The sequence below is a fragment of the Schistocerca piceifrons genome, chromosome X (genome assembly GCF_021461385.2).
Source record: "Schistocerca piceifrons isolate TAMUIC-IGC-003096 chromosome X, iqSchPice1.1, whole genome shotgun sequence".
NCBI classification, from domain to species: Eukaryota; Metazoa; Arthropoda; class Insecta; order Orthoptera; family Acrididae; genus Schistocerca; species Schistocerca piceifrons.
In genome coordinates this window covers 615581331-615598445 of record NC_060149.1, presented here as the reverse complement: position 1 = coordinate 615598445, position 17115 = coordinate 615581331, and positions in this window count along the sequence as shown.

The following is a 17115-nucleotide window of genomic DNA, read 5'->3' as shown; positions in this document are numbered from 1 at the left end:
TTTCAGTGCTGTTTGTGTCTGTGACAATTGTTTACTTAAGCTCTAAATCTGGACTCACAAAAGTAGCACTACCATATCGTTCATGAGGGCATTCTAGTACCATTTTCATACCTTCAATTGTTGGTCTTCAGTCGTTTACTCCCCTTTGTGTTTCTTGCAATGATAAAATGTCCCACTAATGTTGTTTGTACTTGTCTGATAGTAATATTTCTTTCTCTCTTAAAAATCCTTCAATATTTAACGAAGTCGTAACAATTTTTGGTCTTGAAATGGCCCAGTTTTGTGCATTTGGCATTTTTCTCTGATGTTTTCCGACAGTAGAAGGACCAGCCGTTGACACTAGTTCAACGTTTCCAACGAAGGCCGGGTTGTGTTCTCGCCACGATTGTGCTCTCTCTGCAACAATTATTCATGGAGGCTACTTCCACGTACCTTGCTAAAATGTTAAAGAACACTCAAAGATTTCTGTAGGATGGTAACCAAGCTGCTGAAAAAATGCAAGTGCACTGTTTAATTTTGTATTCATAGATTAGTGTAAAAAAAGATATCTGACCAATGATTACCATTAGAACTAGTTCTTGCATTGGAAAGGGGCGAACCATGCCACCATCCAGGGAGGCAATTTTTGCGGTGACAAAATCAAATTTAATGTGGTCCCAAAAGGACGAGTTAAGCAAGACAGAGAACGTTTTGCATAAATCAAAATGTGTGAGAATAAGTCGGAAATACAAATCATTCATAAAATATAGTGCCTTACTGGAAATTATCTACGATACTGTGAAACAGATGAGAAATTCACAGAAATTCAAACTGCACACTCTGTGCTGGAGAAGTACACCTCATCTTGAACCTCACGCTTCCTCTAGCCTCTTTCTCGCCCTTCCTGCCTGATTTTACAATTCTGTGTGCCTTCAAAAAAAAAAAAAAAAAAAAAAAAAAAGGTTAAAATGGCTCTGAGCACTATGGGACTTAACATCTGTGGTCATCAGTCCCCTAGAACTTAAAACTACTTAAACCTCACTAACCTAAGGACATCACATACATCCATGCCCGAGGCAGCATTCGAACCTGGGACCGTAGCGGTCACGCGGTCCCAGACTGAAGCGCCTAGAACCGCACGGCCTGTGTGCCTTCGTTCTCCCCTGACCACTCTGGGCTAAGACTGACTCTGGGCCAGCTGCCCCTCTTACCTGCCTTCAAAAAATGGCTCTGAGCACTATGGGACTTAACTTCTAAGGTCATCAGTCCCCTAGAACTTAGAACTACTTAAACCTAACTAACCTAAGGACATCACACACATCCATGCCCGAGGCAGGATTCGAACCTGCGACTGTAGCGGTCACGCGGTTCCAGACTGTAGCGCCTTTAACCGCTTGGCCACAACGGCCGGCTTACCTGCCTTCTGTAAGTCTTAACAGTTACATTTTTCTAAGACATAATAGGTATTACAGACAAGAGGCTGTTGTGGTAGCATATGTACGTGAAAATTTGTTGCCGAAAGTCATGCTCACATCTAAAATCGAGGACAAACAGCCTGAATACATGTTCATTGAGCTTAAACCACTCAACAGAATGTGTCTCATCTGTGTAATATAAAATCCACCTAAAAATAGACAGCCTTCTAGCTTTGAATCTGCACTCTCAAGTCTAGAATCTTTGTAAGAACACGAATTGTAACTGGAGATAGCAATATAAATTTTCTAAACAACAGCCCCTCTGTATCAAAATTCACACCCATACTTTCCTGCTCAAGTCTTACACTGCTTCTACTTAAGCCTACTCACCATACAGTAGACACTCATATATTTACCGATATATTCGCAAACAGGTCTCCAAATACAGTAATTCACACCGATCAGATTTTTGCATGCTTGTCTGTTCAAGGTGTAATATACATGACTTGTTGTTGTCGTTGTGATCTTCAGATCAAAGACTAGTTTGATGCAGCTCTCCATGCTGCTCTACCCTATGCAAGCCTCTTCATCTCAGGGGTAACTACTGCAACGTACATCTTTCTGAATCTGCTTAGCGGGTTCATCTCTTGGTCACCCTCTACGATTTTTACACGCCTCACTTCCCTTCAATACTAAATTGGTGATCCCTTGATTCCTCAGAATGTGTCCTACCAACCGACCCCTTCTTCTAGTCAAGTTGTGCCAAAAATTCCTCTTCTCCCCAATTCTGTTTAGTACCTCCTCATTAGTTACGTGCTCTGCTCATCTAATCTTCAGCATTCTTCTGTAGCACCACATTTCAAAAGCTTCTATTCTCTTCTTGTCTAAATTGTTTATCGTCCATGTTCCACTTCCATACATGGCTACACTAAATACAAAGACTTTCAGAAAAGACTTCCTGACCCTTAAATCTATACTTGATGTTAACAAATGACTTACTCATTGCAATTCCCAAAGAACAAACCGCAAATTATGGCTTTTAGAGATTTTAAGAGCATGAATACGTCTGAGATTACAACTGACGTCTATGATATTTTGTAGGAGACAACAGCAGGAAATATCTTCGACATAAATAATGAAGTATCCAACTTCACTAAGAAACTCAATAATTTATACGACAAACATGCTCCTCTAAAAACAGTAAGTGTAAGAAGAAAACCTGTACCATGGCTTACAAACTACCTCAAACACTTTATAAATGTCAGAGATGTGGCACACAGGGAATACAAATGCCATCCGAACTTGGATAATCATCTCACCTACAAGCAACTACCCAACCGAGACAGTCAATCTGTAAAGAGTGCAAACCTCAGATATGCCCACTCGCTAACTGAGAGTAGTGGGACAAGGGGGGTGACTGGCCATTTTGTTAGAGTGGGTTGCCTACATCAGGGCAGGTATGCACTCAGGGGCAAACCTATTGTTCTCCTTTGATTGACAGGTACTCAACCTATTGTTCTCCATTGATTGACAGGATCTTAGCCTATTGTTCTGTTAAGTGGTTTTCCATGTCGCTGCAATTAACTTATCGTCTCCCCCACCCCCTCTCACTCCCCTCCTCCCTCAGTAAGGGGGTGCTGGGCCAATTAGTTAGTGTGGGTTGCCTACATTACGGGCAGGTATGCGCTCAGGGGCGAACATATTGTTCTCCTTTGGTTGACAGGTACTTAACCTATTGTTCTGTTAAGTGCTTTTCCATGTCACACCTATTTCCTTCTGATTGACAGGCGCTTAACCTATTGCTCCCGCCCCACCCCCTCCCCCTCCCCCAACCCCTCCACTTCGCTGCTACAGATACACTTTCAAGTCTGAGTTATTGGAATAGGCCCCCCTCTCACTCTTATCAATTTGATTGACTACCTAATTAAATACTAGAATGAAATTTTCACTCTGCAGCGTAGTGTGCGCTGATATGAAACTTCTCGGCAGATTAAAACTGTGTGCCGGAACGAGACTTGAACTCGGGACCTTTGCCTTTCGCAGGCAAGTGCTCTACCGACTGAGCTACCCAAGCGCGCCTCACGCCCCGTCCTCACAGCTTTAATTCCGCCAGTACCTCGTCTCCTACCTTCCAAACTTCACAGAAGCTCTCCTGCGAAACTTACAGAACTAGCACTCCTGGAAGAAAGGATATTGCGGAGACATGGCTTAGCCACAGCCTGGTCGATGTTTCTAGAGTGAAATTTTCACTCTACAGCGGAGTGTGCGCTGATATGAAACTTCCTGGCAGATTAAAACTGTGTGCCAGACCGAGACTCGAACTCGGGACCTTTGCCTTTCGCGGGCAAGTGCTCTACCGACTGAGCTACCCAAGCACGACTCACGCCCCGTCCTCACAGCTTTAATTCCGCCAGTACCTCGTCTCCTACCTTCCAAACTTCACAGAAGCTCTTCTGCGAATCATTTGGATGCTGCGAATTAAGAAAAACTACCCCATACATGTGGAGAATACAGATTTAATTAATTTGCATCTATTTTTTATATCAATGTGGTGTTAGCGGTACAGTAGTTAAACGGAGGGAGTGTGTGAGTGGGTGACATGGAGCAGAATAGCATTTTAAGTGCAGAACACTAGGTTAATTTGCATAATTTTAATGTAAGCTGAAGTACAAAAGTTAAAGGCTGTGTGTGGCAATGATGAATGCGCCAGAAATGGCGTTCGAATGCATGTGAAATTCGAAAAGTGTACCAGAAAATGGTGGGAAGACATAACTAATTACTTAATTTGGTATCAATGGTGGTAGAATATTTTAAGGAAATGGGGGTGACATGAAAAACTACTTAACAGAACAAAAGGTTAAGTGATGAGAAAGGCCCATACATCAGGTTAAGACACCCAAGTACAGTGCCGAACATTAGGTTATGCATCATGTTTGTTCCATGTAATTAATTCTTACAAGACCCATGTGTTTCCAGACAGCAGGGAATGATCAGCAAGAAAAATGCAACCCCCAGAGACTGACTTTTTTATAAATAAACAATATACTCTTGAATTTCCTGTTATGACATACTTCCTCTCCACTAATTTCCATATGTTCCATACAATGCCTTGAATCCCCTAAATTGTTTAAATAAACAATAATTCACAGAATGTCCAAATTGTTTAAACAATATTTCATACAATACAATCTAATACCCTCCAAATGATCGATCAACTGAGTCTTTTTCCCGCCAATTCCTAGGAAGAGGTGGCGTTCGGATGACTTAGGTTAGTGGAGGTGCCCTTTTTTCCCACCATTTTCTTAGGTTAATAGAGGTTGTATTGTTCTGGTGGAATTTGAACTACCCCCAGGAGGGTGTGGCACTTTCCTACCAGAGATATTAATTAATTGATCAGTTTAATTAAGTAGTGAATGTGACCTATCTTCCTGCCATTTTCTTAGGTTAATAGAGGCTGCATTGCCCTGATGGAATTTGAACATCTTGCCAGGGGGGGGGGGGCGGCAGGGGGGCATGGCACTTTCCCACCAGAGAGGTTAACTAATTGATCAATTTAATTAAGTAGTCAATCAAATTGATATGAGTGAGAGGGGCCCATTCCAATAACTCAGACCTGAAAGTGTACCTGTAGCAGCGAAGGGGTTTGGGGAGAGGGAGAGGGTGGGGGGAGGGGGCAACAGGTTAAGCGCCTGTCAATCAATAGGAAATCGAGGTGACATGAAAAAGCACTTAACAGAACAATAGGTTAAGTACCTGTCAGTCAAAGGAGAACAATAGGTTTTCCCCTGAGTGCAACCTGCCCCTGATGTAGGCAACCCACACTAACAAAATGGTCCAGCACCCACTTCCTGAGGGGGGAGTGGAGTGGGAGTAGGTGGGGGGACAAAAGCTTAAGTGCAGTGACATGGAAAACCACTTAACAGAACAATAGGCTAAGGACCTGTCAATCCAAGGAGAACAATAGGTTAAGTACCTGTCAACCAAAGGAGAACAATAGGTTTGCCCCTGAGGGCATACCTGCCCCTGATGTAGGCAACCTGCAATAACAAAATGGCCTGGCACCCCCCTTATCCGCTACTACTGAGGACTTTCAAAGATCTTGTGAGGGAAAATCAATGAGGTTTGGGAATACACTAACCAAATCTATAGCTGAACATATATTTTCTATAGAGGATCTAAATGAGTATTTTGCCATGCCAATATCTATGCATCAAGGGCGCAAACCATTGATTCCTTTAAAGTATCAGTAGTTGTTACAAACGAAGTATTTTCTCTAGAGCCAGTAAGCCCTAACACGGTCCAGAAGGCAACTGCGCATTCATTCGGCAGCTGCAAGCTATTATAATATAGCAGTGCAAATTACCAGTTTCCTCGTCGACCCACTGCTGCACATTCTCTGACCTTCAGCATCTTTCCAACAGCCTGGAAGAAGGGTCTTACAAAGCCATTACACAAGAAGGAATCTGCCAATCAGCCTACCGAATACGGGCCCATTTGCATTCTACGAGTATTATCCAAGACTTTAGAATACATAGTTCACGAACAGCTATTATTTAAGACCAAATAATCTTTTACGTCAATACCAGTCCAATTTCCGACAAAATCGCAGCACAACGACTGCTCTTACAAATGTACCGACTGAATGATACAAGCTATGGATAAACAAACAGATGACTATTATGCGCTTTTTGTGTTTCAGCAACATTGTGGATTTTATCATTCTACCTGCTAAACGTTTTCTTCAAGTGCTGTACAGTGGTTCCACTCGTAACTTACATCTCGCCAACAGTGTGTAATGATTGGAACAAAAAGGTCACAAGGATGGATGTAGTGTCAAGGGTCCCAGAAGGGTGAGCATTGGGCCCATTACTCTTTTCACTGAAAGATAATGATGTGACAACTATTCTCCCCACTGTAAATATCGCTTTCAGTTATATTCAGCGCAAGTCCAAAAAACCTGTGCACAGCCAAACAGCATGTAAATGCCGATTTATTTGCCTTATCAGTGTGGGCAAAGAGCATAGGTTTGGATCTTAGCCCATCTAAAACGCAAGCAATCTTAATCACTACCCCTCAGTTCGGAGAATCTCTTTCAACATTAATCCTAAACGGCATAGAAATAACCTTTTCTTCTTCTACAAAGAACTTGGAGTAGTTCTTAACCTTCACTTCGACTGTGCTCAACACACAACTGCAGTCTGAAAGAAGGTATCAGCGTCACTCCACTCTCTACGGAAATATAAAAAAATATTTCCATTCTAGATTAAAAAGAAGCTGACCAAACCTGACTATGGTGGTACCATTCTCCAAGGATTTTCGTATGAAAGCTCACTCAAGCTGGAACTGGCGATGAAAGCCAGTACTGTACTCAACACACAACTGCAGTCTGAAAGAAGGTATCAGCGTCACTCCACTCTCTACGGAAATATAAAAAATATTTCCATTCTAGATTAAAAAGAAACTCCCCATACCTGACTATGGAGATACCATGCTCCAAGGACTTCCGTATGAAATCTCACTCAGGCTGGAACTGGCGATGAATGCCAGTGTATGATACGTTTATGACGTACACATTTTCGACCATATCACACCAGCCTACGAACAGTTACCATGGTTACGTGCTTATAAGTGTAGAGACTATCATTCTCTATCCTCGCTCTGTCATCTTCTCAGTTACTGCACTCCTTCTTATTTGTCTTCAGCTCTTACTCTAGTACCTGAACAGCACAGCAGAAATACACGTTCTCAACAAAGTAGAATTCTCTCTGTCCAATCATATAATGTTTTCTTTTTGGTAACGCCACGTAGCGCTCTGTATGAAAATCACTGGTTGTGCTGTGTGCAGTCTGTGGCTAGTTTGCATTGTTGTCTGCCATTGTAGTGTTGGGCAGCTGGATGTTAACAGCGCGTAGCGTGGCGCAGTTGGAGGTGAGCCGCCAGCAGTAGGTGGATGTGGGGAGAGAAATGGCGGAGTTTTGAAATTTGTAAGACTGGATGTCAGGAACTGCTATGTATATTATGATTTTTCAACACTATTAAGGTAAATACATTGTTTGTTCTCTATTAAAATCTTTCATTTGCTAACTATGCCTATCAGTAGTTAGTGCCTTTAGTAGTTTGAATCTTTTATTTAGCTGGCAGTAGTGGCGCTCGCTGTATTGCAATAGCTTGAGTACCGAAGATTTTCGTGAGGTAAGTGATTTGTGAAAGGTATAGGTTAATGTTAGTCAGGGCCATTCTTTTGTAGGGATTATTGAAAGTCAGATTGCGTTGTGCTAAAAAATATTGTGTGTCAGTTTAAGCACAGTCATGTATAATTATTCAAAGGGGACATTTCATAAAACAGAAATGTTCTCTAAATCATTTTCTGTATCAGGAAACCGACTTTGGAACAATATTCTTCAAAATATTAGAGGAATGAAATTTCCTGAAAACTTCAAAAGTCTGCTGATGGTCCACCTTCTGTCACATTAGCCATCTGTCCCACACTGTGTAGCTCACTGTCGTCATTCTCCCTCCCTCACAACTTTTTCTAACCCCTTTTAGATAGATTTCTCTGTTTATATTCTGTTCTTTCCTAACAGCCACTGTCACTGTCATTTAAAATTTCTCCTCTTCCTTTATCCGTTCCGCTTCTGATAGTACTAAACATGGCTTCAAATGTGTTAATGTAATCTATATCATTCCACAGGCCCCTTACTACGACTGTTATTATTATTATTATTATTATTATTATTGTAGTGTCCTGCGGTCGGCAGGAAAGAACAAACGATCAAGTTAAACTAAAACGTCTTCTTGGCGTACACTAACTTCCAAATGCAAGAACAACAAGAAACACGACTATTCTTGTGGTGGCAAAAGCCAGATAGGAGTACAAGACAATGAAAAGCAATGAGAGCTTGCAGTGTCGGATCCTGAGCGGTGGCCCGCCGGACCACATCCAACGGAAGCGCGTCTAGAGCTGCGTCCACGTTCGGTTCCACATGGAAACAAACCAAGGGGCAGGAGTCAAACTCACAGCCCATTCTGGCAGGCAGCCGGAAAAAGAAATCGGCGTTGGCATGCCGTTCAGAGGTGCGACAGACAATATCAAAGTCGAACGTCGCTAGGAACAGCGCCCAACGCTGGAGGCGGCGCTGTCCGGTGGGCACTGGGGCAACCGGATGAAACAAAGAAAGCAAAGATTTGTGATCAGTCTACAGAGTCGAATGACGACCATACACGAAATCGGAGAATTTCGTCAGTGCAAAAACTAGCGCCACAGCTTCCTTTTCAATTTGACTATAATTGGTTTGAGCGTCGGTCAATTTTTTGGATGCGAAAGCCACCGGTCTCTCAACGCCGTTGACCACTTGCGAGAAGACTGCACCCATGCCATAGTCCGATGCATCGGCGGCGGCGATGAGGGATAGGGAAGGCTCGAAAGCGGCCCGACAAGGGGGGGCGGGGGGGGGGGGGGGAAGCCGATTTGAAACTCGTGAAAACCTGCTCACACACCGCGTCCCAAACCCAACGCACACCCTTTCGTAACAACCCGGTCAGGGGCGCCGAAATCTCGGCGGCGTGGGAATAAAACGCCGAAAATAGTTAATTTGACCGAAAGTGGATTGCAGTTCCTTCACGTTGGTGGGAGGAGGCAGGTTTTGAATCACCTCGACATACTCCTTATTGGCATGTAGGCCGCTGGCATCAATCGTGAACCCGAGATAACTGACCTCGCGTGCAAAAGTCACACTTCTCTTTCAGGCAACGCAGGTTAGCCTCGGAAAGAACCTGAAACAGCCTATCAAACTTGTCCGCGATGTTCACCGTGGACGGGCCACCGACGATGACATCGTCCAGACAATTTGCCGCACCAGGCACCTGACTTGTGAGGTGTTTCAAATAACGTTGGAAAATGGCGGAGGCGCTGGCAATGTCAAACGGGAGGCGGTTGTAACAGAAAAGGCCGCACGGGATATTGATGACTAGGATCTGCTGCGATTCCTCGTCCAACGGCAGCTGGCAGCTGCAAATAAGCATCGCGCAAATCAATTTTGGCGACAACGGTTGAGTCAGCGAAACGTGTGAATACGTCATCCACTGAGGGGACAGGAATGCATCTGTGTTGGACGAGGATTTACTGTGACCTTAAAATCTCCACAGATGCGTAAAGCAAGGTTCGGCTTCTCGACTAACACGATAGGAGTCGCCCAGCGACTGTGCGCGACCGAAGAAAGGATGCCTTCGTCTTGTAAGCGGCGAAGTTCCACCTAGAGACTGTCTCAGAGAGCAAAGGGGACCGGGAGGGGCTTAAAAAACGAGGGATAGTAGAGGGAAGAAGCTGAACATGTGCAGTGAAACCCTTCACCTCTGGCGTGGAGGATGAGAACAACGTTTCGTATTTGCTGAGCAATGGGGCGAGGAGGGTATCCGAGGAGTGGATCGAAACCGCCTGTACCTCGTCCTGCACTGACAAACCCAGACGACCAAAAATGTCCAAACCCAGAAGGTTGGTAGCGCCGGGGGAGCCGACCACCGAAACCTGAGCGGTGAAGGAACGACCGTTGTAGATTTGTGTCGAAAAAAGGCCGTTGACTGATATATGGTGATTACTGAAACTACGCAAGGCATGAATGTACGGAGATAAAGCAGGCGATCCCAAGTGTTGGTATGTGGCACCATTTACAATAGAAACGGAAGATGCTGTGTCAATTTGGAGACCACAGGCATATGCGCCACCTCCAAAGTAAGGAGGAAACGGGCTCCCGAATGGGGAATGATGGAGAATACTAGTCCTTCAATGGAACGCGAGGCTTCCCGGTCCTGTAGTGACGATGACCCTGTGCATCCGCAGGAAGCGTGGCATCTACGCGATGTTTCTGTGAAGCCTAACACACAACGGCGATATGGCCCGTTCGGCTGCGAGCCGTGTACCTTGCTCGCCGATGGGGGCACTTCGGCCGTTGGTGAGTCAGAAAACAGTCCGGACATGATTGAAAACGGGCGAAAGACTTTCTGTCACGGGACGTACTAACGGACCGACGAGACTCCTGCTCGGCGCTAGGCAACTGGCTAACCGCGAAAACAGCCTGTGAGACTGTTCAAACATACGAATGATCGGCGGATGTGTCGAGGGACGGGTCCCGTAACTTCAAAATATCAGCCTGAAGACCCTCGTCTGGGGCGTGAAACACCACCATATCGCGAATCAACGATGAAGCATAAGACTGCTTGCAGGCAACGTTGGCGCACCAGAATTTGCAATCGCGGGAGAGACCCTGGGGCGTCGTAATCCATTCCCGATACGTCTGACCTGGGGACTTTCGACAAAAAAAGAAAGTCTGATGGGCGGAGGTGACGTGTATTTGTGCGTCAAAGTACCCTTAAAGTGGGTAAACGAGATACTTTGGAGGACTGCTCAGGGTTCAATTGTTGAATTAAACGATACACATGTGGACCGACTGTTGCTAAAAAAAAAAAAACAAAAAAAAAAACAAGCCCGACTTCGATTTTCGTCGTGGAGCCTATGTTTCAGTAAATGTTGATCCAAGCGTTCGACATAATTTGACCATGGTTCGACCGACCTGTCGAAAGCTGGAAACATCGGTGGGGCCACGTGCAAAGTGTTCAGTTTACCTGCTATTGAACCAATTCTATGAGCTATCTCTTGCAAAGCTGGGGAGTGAGGACGATGTTCTGACCTCGTGAGCGCTGCCTGAATCTACTGTAGAGTTTCCATCAAGGACTGAAGAAATTCCTCCGAGGAGTCCATTTCGTTCGAAAATGAAAGTTTTATCCTCGTCGCCAATAACTGTAGTGCCCTCCGGTCGACAGGATAGAATTATCGATCAAGTTTGAACACACTTTATTAAACTAAAACGCCTCTTTGGCGTGCACTAATTTCCAAACTCAAGAACAAAAAGAAGCACAACAGTTCTTGTGGTGGCAAAAGCCAGGTAAGAGTACAAGACAAGGAAAAGAAATAATAACCAAAATACCACTCTGCACAATTACGAAGTGGCGCTACGCCCAACAAAATACAACTTTCTACTGAAAGCTACGCTGAGAGTCTACTAGGCTAGAGCCGGAGTAGGTATTGGCCGGGGCTGTCCTGGCTGTAGATACACACTGCCGGTCTGACTCTGCTGGATTGCTTATAACACAGATTCGGCAGAGTGCTACACATAGTCACATTAGTTCCAGATAGAGGATCTCTGTCACATGGCTTTTCACGAAGTAGTGGCGTGTTTATGCAGAAAGTCTGTTGATATTTACATCCACTGGCGATGTTCTGATCTCAGCTCTTGAAGGGAGGTCGGCAGTCCACCTTGCTTGTCTGTTGTGCTGGCCCTCTAACTGATAAGGGGCCGCTACGACAATTACTGAGAATGTTTTGTAGTCTCTTTGGTACGTGTTATTCCTGGTCAGTTGGGAGGGAGGGCTTCAAGGCCCTATTCTGCTCAGACTAAATAGCCAGTAAATACACTATGTGATGAAAAGTATTCGAACACCTGGCTGAAAATGACTTACAAGTTCATCGCGCCCTCCCGGTTGTGCTGGAATTCAATATGGTGTTGGCCCACCATTAGCCTTGATGACAGCTTCCACTCTCTCAGGCATACGTTCAATCAGGTGCTGGAAGGTTTCTTGGGGAATGGCGTCCCATTCTTCATGGCGTGCTGCACTGAGGAGAGGTATCGATGTCGGTCGGTGAGGCCTGGCACGAACTCAGCATTCCAAAACACCCCAAAGGTGGTCTATAGGATTCAGGACAGGACTCTGTGCAGAACAGTCCATTACAGGGATGTTATTGTCATGTAACCACTCCGCCACAGGACGTGCATTATGAATGGGTGCTCTATCGTGATGAAAGATGCAATTGCTATCCCCAAATTGCTCTTCAGCAGTGGGAAGCAAGAAGGTGCTTAAAACATCAGTGTAGGCCTGTGCTGTGATAGTGCCAGGCGAAAAACAAGAGGTGCAAGCCACCTCCATGAAAAACACAACCACACCATAACACCACTGCCTCCGAATTTTACTGTTGCCACTACACAGGCTGGCAGATGACGTTCACCAGGCATTCACCATACCCACACCCTGCCATCGGATCACTACACTGCGTAACGTGATTCTTCACTCCACACAACGTTTTTCCACTGTTCAATTGTCCAATGTTTATGCTCCTTACGCGAAGCGAGGTGTCGTTTGGTATTTACCAGCGTGATGTGTGGCTTATGAGCAGCCACTCGACCATGAAATCCAAATTTTCTCACTTCCCATCTAACTGTCATAGTACTTGCAGTGGATCCTGATGCAGTTTGGAATTCCTGTGTGATGGTCTGGATAGATGTCTGCTTATTACATATTACGGCCCTCTTCTGTTGTCGGCAGTCTGTCAGTCAACAGACGAGGTTGGCCTGTATGCTTTTGTGCTGTGTGTGTCCCTTCACGTTTCCACTTCACACCATATAGGAAACAGTGGACCTAGGGATGTTTATGGGTGTAGAAATCTCATGTGCAGACGTATGACGCAAGTGATACCCAGTCACCTAACCACGTTCGAAGTCCATGATTTCCGCATAGTGCCCCATTCTGTTCTCTCACGATGTTAAATGAATACTGAGGTCGCTGATATAGAGTACATAGTAGTAGGCGGCAGCACAATGCACCCAATATGAAAAACGTATATTTTTTTGGGGTGGCCGGATATTTTTGATCACATAGTGTAAATAAATAAGTGAAAGACGGAAGTGAGTCACCTTGTGTGCATCTTTCAACCTAGCAAAAGTAATGGAACAAAACTGGGCCTGGGCCACTTTAATTTATGAGATATTTATACAAATGAGCTGTGACTCATCAGTTCAAGTTCAAGATCGCCCTACTCCATATCCAAGGTCACATCAAGGTCACCCAACCCTTCTGCCTCTACCATACACCACAACCCTTTCCCCACTGCTTTTTCAGGCTGGGCCACTCACCAACCTTCACTAGTGTTCTGGTCACTGTTGAAAAATTGAGTTTGGACAATATTACTGTCATTAATAACTGTACTTATTCTCATGTTCAGTAGTTACATATGGCTACAATTTTCTCACATACCAGTCAAAAAATAGTTTAAAATGCAATATAGCCTTAGTGATATATGATTACAAGTGAGTTATTACCACCCAATTACTGTGGCTAATAATTATGGCAGAGGCCAGTTACCGCAAAATTACGCTCATTCTCGCGGGAAAGTTGGCTCATAGCATATCTCACATATGTACACAGTCCAACAATTACATTGTGTAATTAGAGGATACACTTTCATGATTTGTGGTTCCACTCATTCCAACTGAGCCAACTGACACGCATATGTACTCATGTTTGCACAACCCAAACAAATACCTACTACAGATCACAGAACAGTAACCCATACCAAAGGTTTTTTTTTTTTACACTTTAACAGGCGATATAGTCAAGAAGGAATAAAATATGTCTTTGTTTAGACTGAGTATAAGAACAGGAATTGTGACAATTCAGTGCTGTGTCTCGGAGTACTGAGGGAAGCACGCGCGCAGTAGCCTGGCACAGGGCGACATATGCATGCCTCACCACTTTCTACATCTACATCTACATCCATACTCCGCAAGCCACCTGACGGTGTGTGGCGGAGGGTACCTTGAATACCTCTATCTGTTCTCCCTTCTATTCCAGTCTCGTATTGTTCGTGGAAAGAAAGATTGTCGGTATGCCTCAGTGTGGGCTCTAATCTCTCTGATTTTATCCTCATGGTCTCTTTGCGAGATATATGCAGGAGGGAGCTTGACTCCTCGGTGAAGGTATGTTCTCGAAACATCACTCTTACAGAGTCTTCCACTGGGGTTTATCTATCATCTCCGTAACGCTTTCACAATTACTAAATGATCCTGTAACGAAGCGCGCTGCTCTCCTTTGGATCTTCTCTATCTCTTCTATCAACCCCATATGGTACGGATCCCACACCGGTGAGCAGTACTCAAGCAGTGGGCGAACAAGTGTACTGTAACCTACTTCCTATGTTTTCGGACTGCATTTCCTTAGGATTCTTCCAATGAATCTCAGTCTGGCATCTGCTTTACCGGCGATTAATTTTATATGGTCATTCAATTTTAAATCGCTCCTAATGCCTACTCCCAGATAATTTATAGAATTAACTGCTTCCAGTTGCTGACCTGCTATATTGTAGCTAAATGATAAAGGATCTTTCTTTCTATGTATTCGCAGCACATTACACTCCTCTACATTGAGATTCAATTGCCATTCCCTGCACAATGCGTCAATGCGTTGCAGATCCTTCTGCATTTCAGTACAACTTTACATTGTTACAACCTCTCGATATACTACAGCATCATCCGCAATACGCCTCAGTGAAATTCCGATGTTATCCACAAGGTCATTTATATATACTGTGAATAGCAACGGTCCTACGACACTCCCCTGCGGCACATCTAAAACCACTCTTACTTCGAAACACTTCTTTCCACAGAGAACGACATGCTGCGTTCTGTTATCTTGGAATTCTTCAATCCAATCACACAATAGGTCTAATACTCCATATGCTCTCACTTTGTTCATTAAACGACTGTGAGCGACTGTATCAAACGCCTTGCGGAAGTCAAGAAACACGGCATCTACCTGGGAACCCGTGTCTATGGCCTTCTGAGACTCGTGGACGAATAGCGCGAGCTAGGTTTCACACTATCGTCTTTTTCGAAACCCATGCTGAGTCCTACAGAGTAGATTTCTAGTCTCCAGAAAAGTCATTATACTCGAACATAATAAGTGTTCCAAAATTCTACAACTGATCGACGTTAGAGATATATGTCTATAGTTCTGCACATCTGTTCGAAGCCCCATCTTAAAAACGGGGATGACCTGTGCCCTTTTGCAATCTTTTGGAACGCTACGCTCTTCTAGAGGCCTACCGTACACCGCTGCAAGGCGGGGGGGGGGGGGGGGGGGCAAGTTCCTTCGCGTACTCTGTGTAAAATCGAACTGGTATCCCTTCAGGTCCAGCGGCCATTCCTCTTTTGAGAGATTTTAATTGTTTTTCTATCACTCTGTTATGTATTTCGATATCAACCATTTTGTCATCTGTGCGACAATCTAGAGAAGGAACTACAGTGCAGTCTTCCTCTGTGAAACAGCTTTAAAAAAGGACTTGTAGTATTTCGACCTTTAGTCTGTCATCCTCTGTTTCAGTACCATTTTGGTCATAGAGTGTCTGGACATTTTGTTTTGGTCCATCTACCGCTTTGACATAAGATCAAACTTTCTTAGCATTTTCTGCCAAGTCAGTATATAGAACTTTACTTTCGAATTCGTCGAACGCCTCTCGCATAGCCCTCCTCACACTACATTTCGCTTCGTTTAATTTTTGTTTGTCTGCAAGGCTTTGGATATGTTTATGTTTGCTGTGAAGTTACCTTTGCTTCCGTAGCAGTTTTCTAACTCGGTTGTTGTGCCACGGTGTTTCTTTTCCATTTCCTACGATCTTACTTGGCACATACTCATACTGTAGGATGGTTTTGAACTTTGTCCACTGATCCTCAACACTGTCTGTACTTGAGATAAAACTTTTGTGTTGAGCCGTCAAGTACTCTGAAATCTGCTTTTTGTCACTTTTGCTAAACAGAAAAATCATCCTACCTTTTTTAATATTTCTATTTACGGCTGAAATCACCGATGCTGTAACCGCTTTATGATTGCTGATTCCCTGTTCTGCGTTAACTGTTTCAAATAGTTCGAGTCTGTTTGTCACCAGAAGGTCTACTATGTTATCGCCATGAGTTGGTTCTCTGTTTAACTGCTCAAGATAGTTTACATATAATGCACTTAAAAAAATTTCGCTAGATTCTTTGTCCCTGCCACCCGTTATAAACGTTTGAGTCTCACCGTCTATATCTGGTAAATTAAAATCTCCACCCAAAACTATAACATGGTCGGGAAATCTACTCTTAATATTTTCGAAATTTTCCTTAAGGTGTTCTGGTGCAACAGCTGCTGAGCCAGAGGGCCTATAGAGACATCCAGTTACCATGTTTGAGCCTGCTTTAACCGTGTCCTTCACCCAAATTAATTCACATTTCGGATCTCCGTCAATTTCCTTCAATACTATTGCACTTTTTATCGCTATAAACACGCGTCCCCCTTCACTGTCCAGCCTGTCTCTGCGGTATACATCCGAATTTGAGTTCAGAATTTCATTACTGTTTACAGCTGGTTTCAGCCAACTTTCCGTCTCTAGTACTATGTGGGCATTGTTACTGTTTATTAATGAGAGCAGTTCTGGGACCTTTCTATAGACGCTCCTGCGGTTTACTACGATCACGTTAGTATTGTCATTCCCTGTTGCGTTTTGCCTACTGCTACCTTGTTGCGTCTCAGGAGGCGTCTTGTCGGGCCTAGGCAGGGAATTCTCTAACCTAAAAAACCCACATGTGCACTCCACACGTACTCCGCTACCCTTGTAGCCGCTTCCTGTGTGTAGTGCACGTTGACCTATTCTGGGGGACCCTACATTTCTCCACCCGATAGCGGAGGTCGAGAAATTTGCACCCCAGATCTTCGCAGAATCGTCTGAGCCTCTGGTTTAAGCCTTCCACTCGGCTCCAAAGTAGAGGACAGCGATCGGTTCTGGGAATGACAGTACAAATAGTTAGCTCAGACTCCACACCGCGAGCGAGACTTTCCGCCTTCACCAACTCCGCCAACCGCC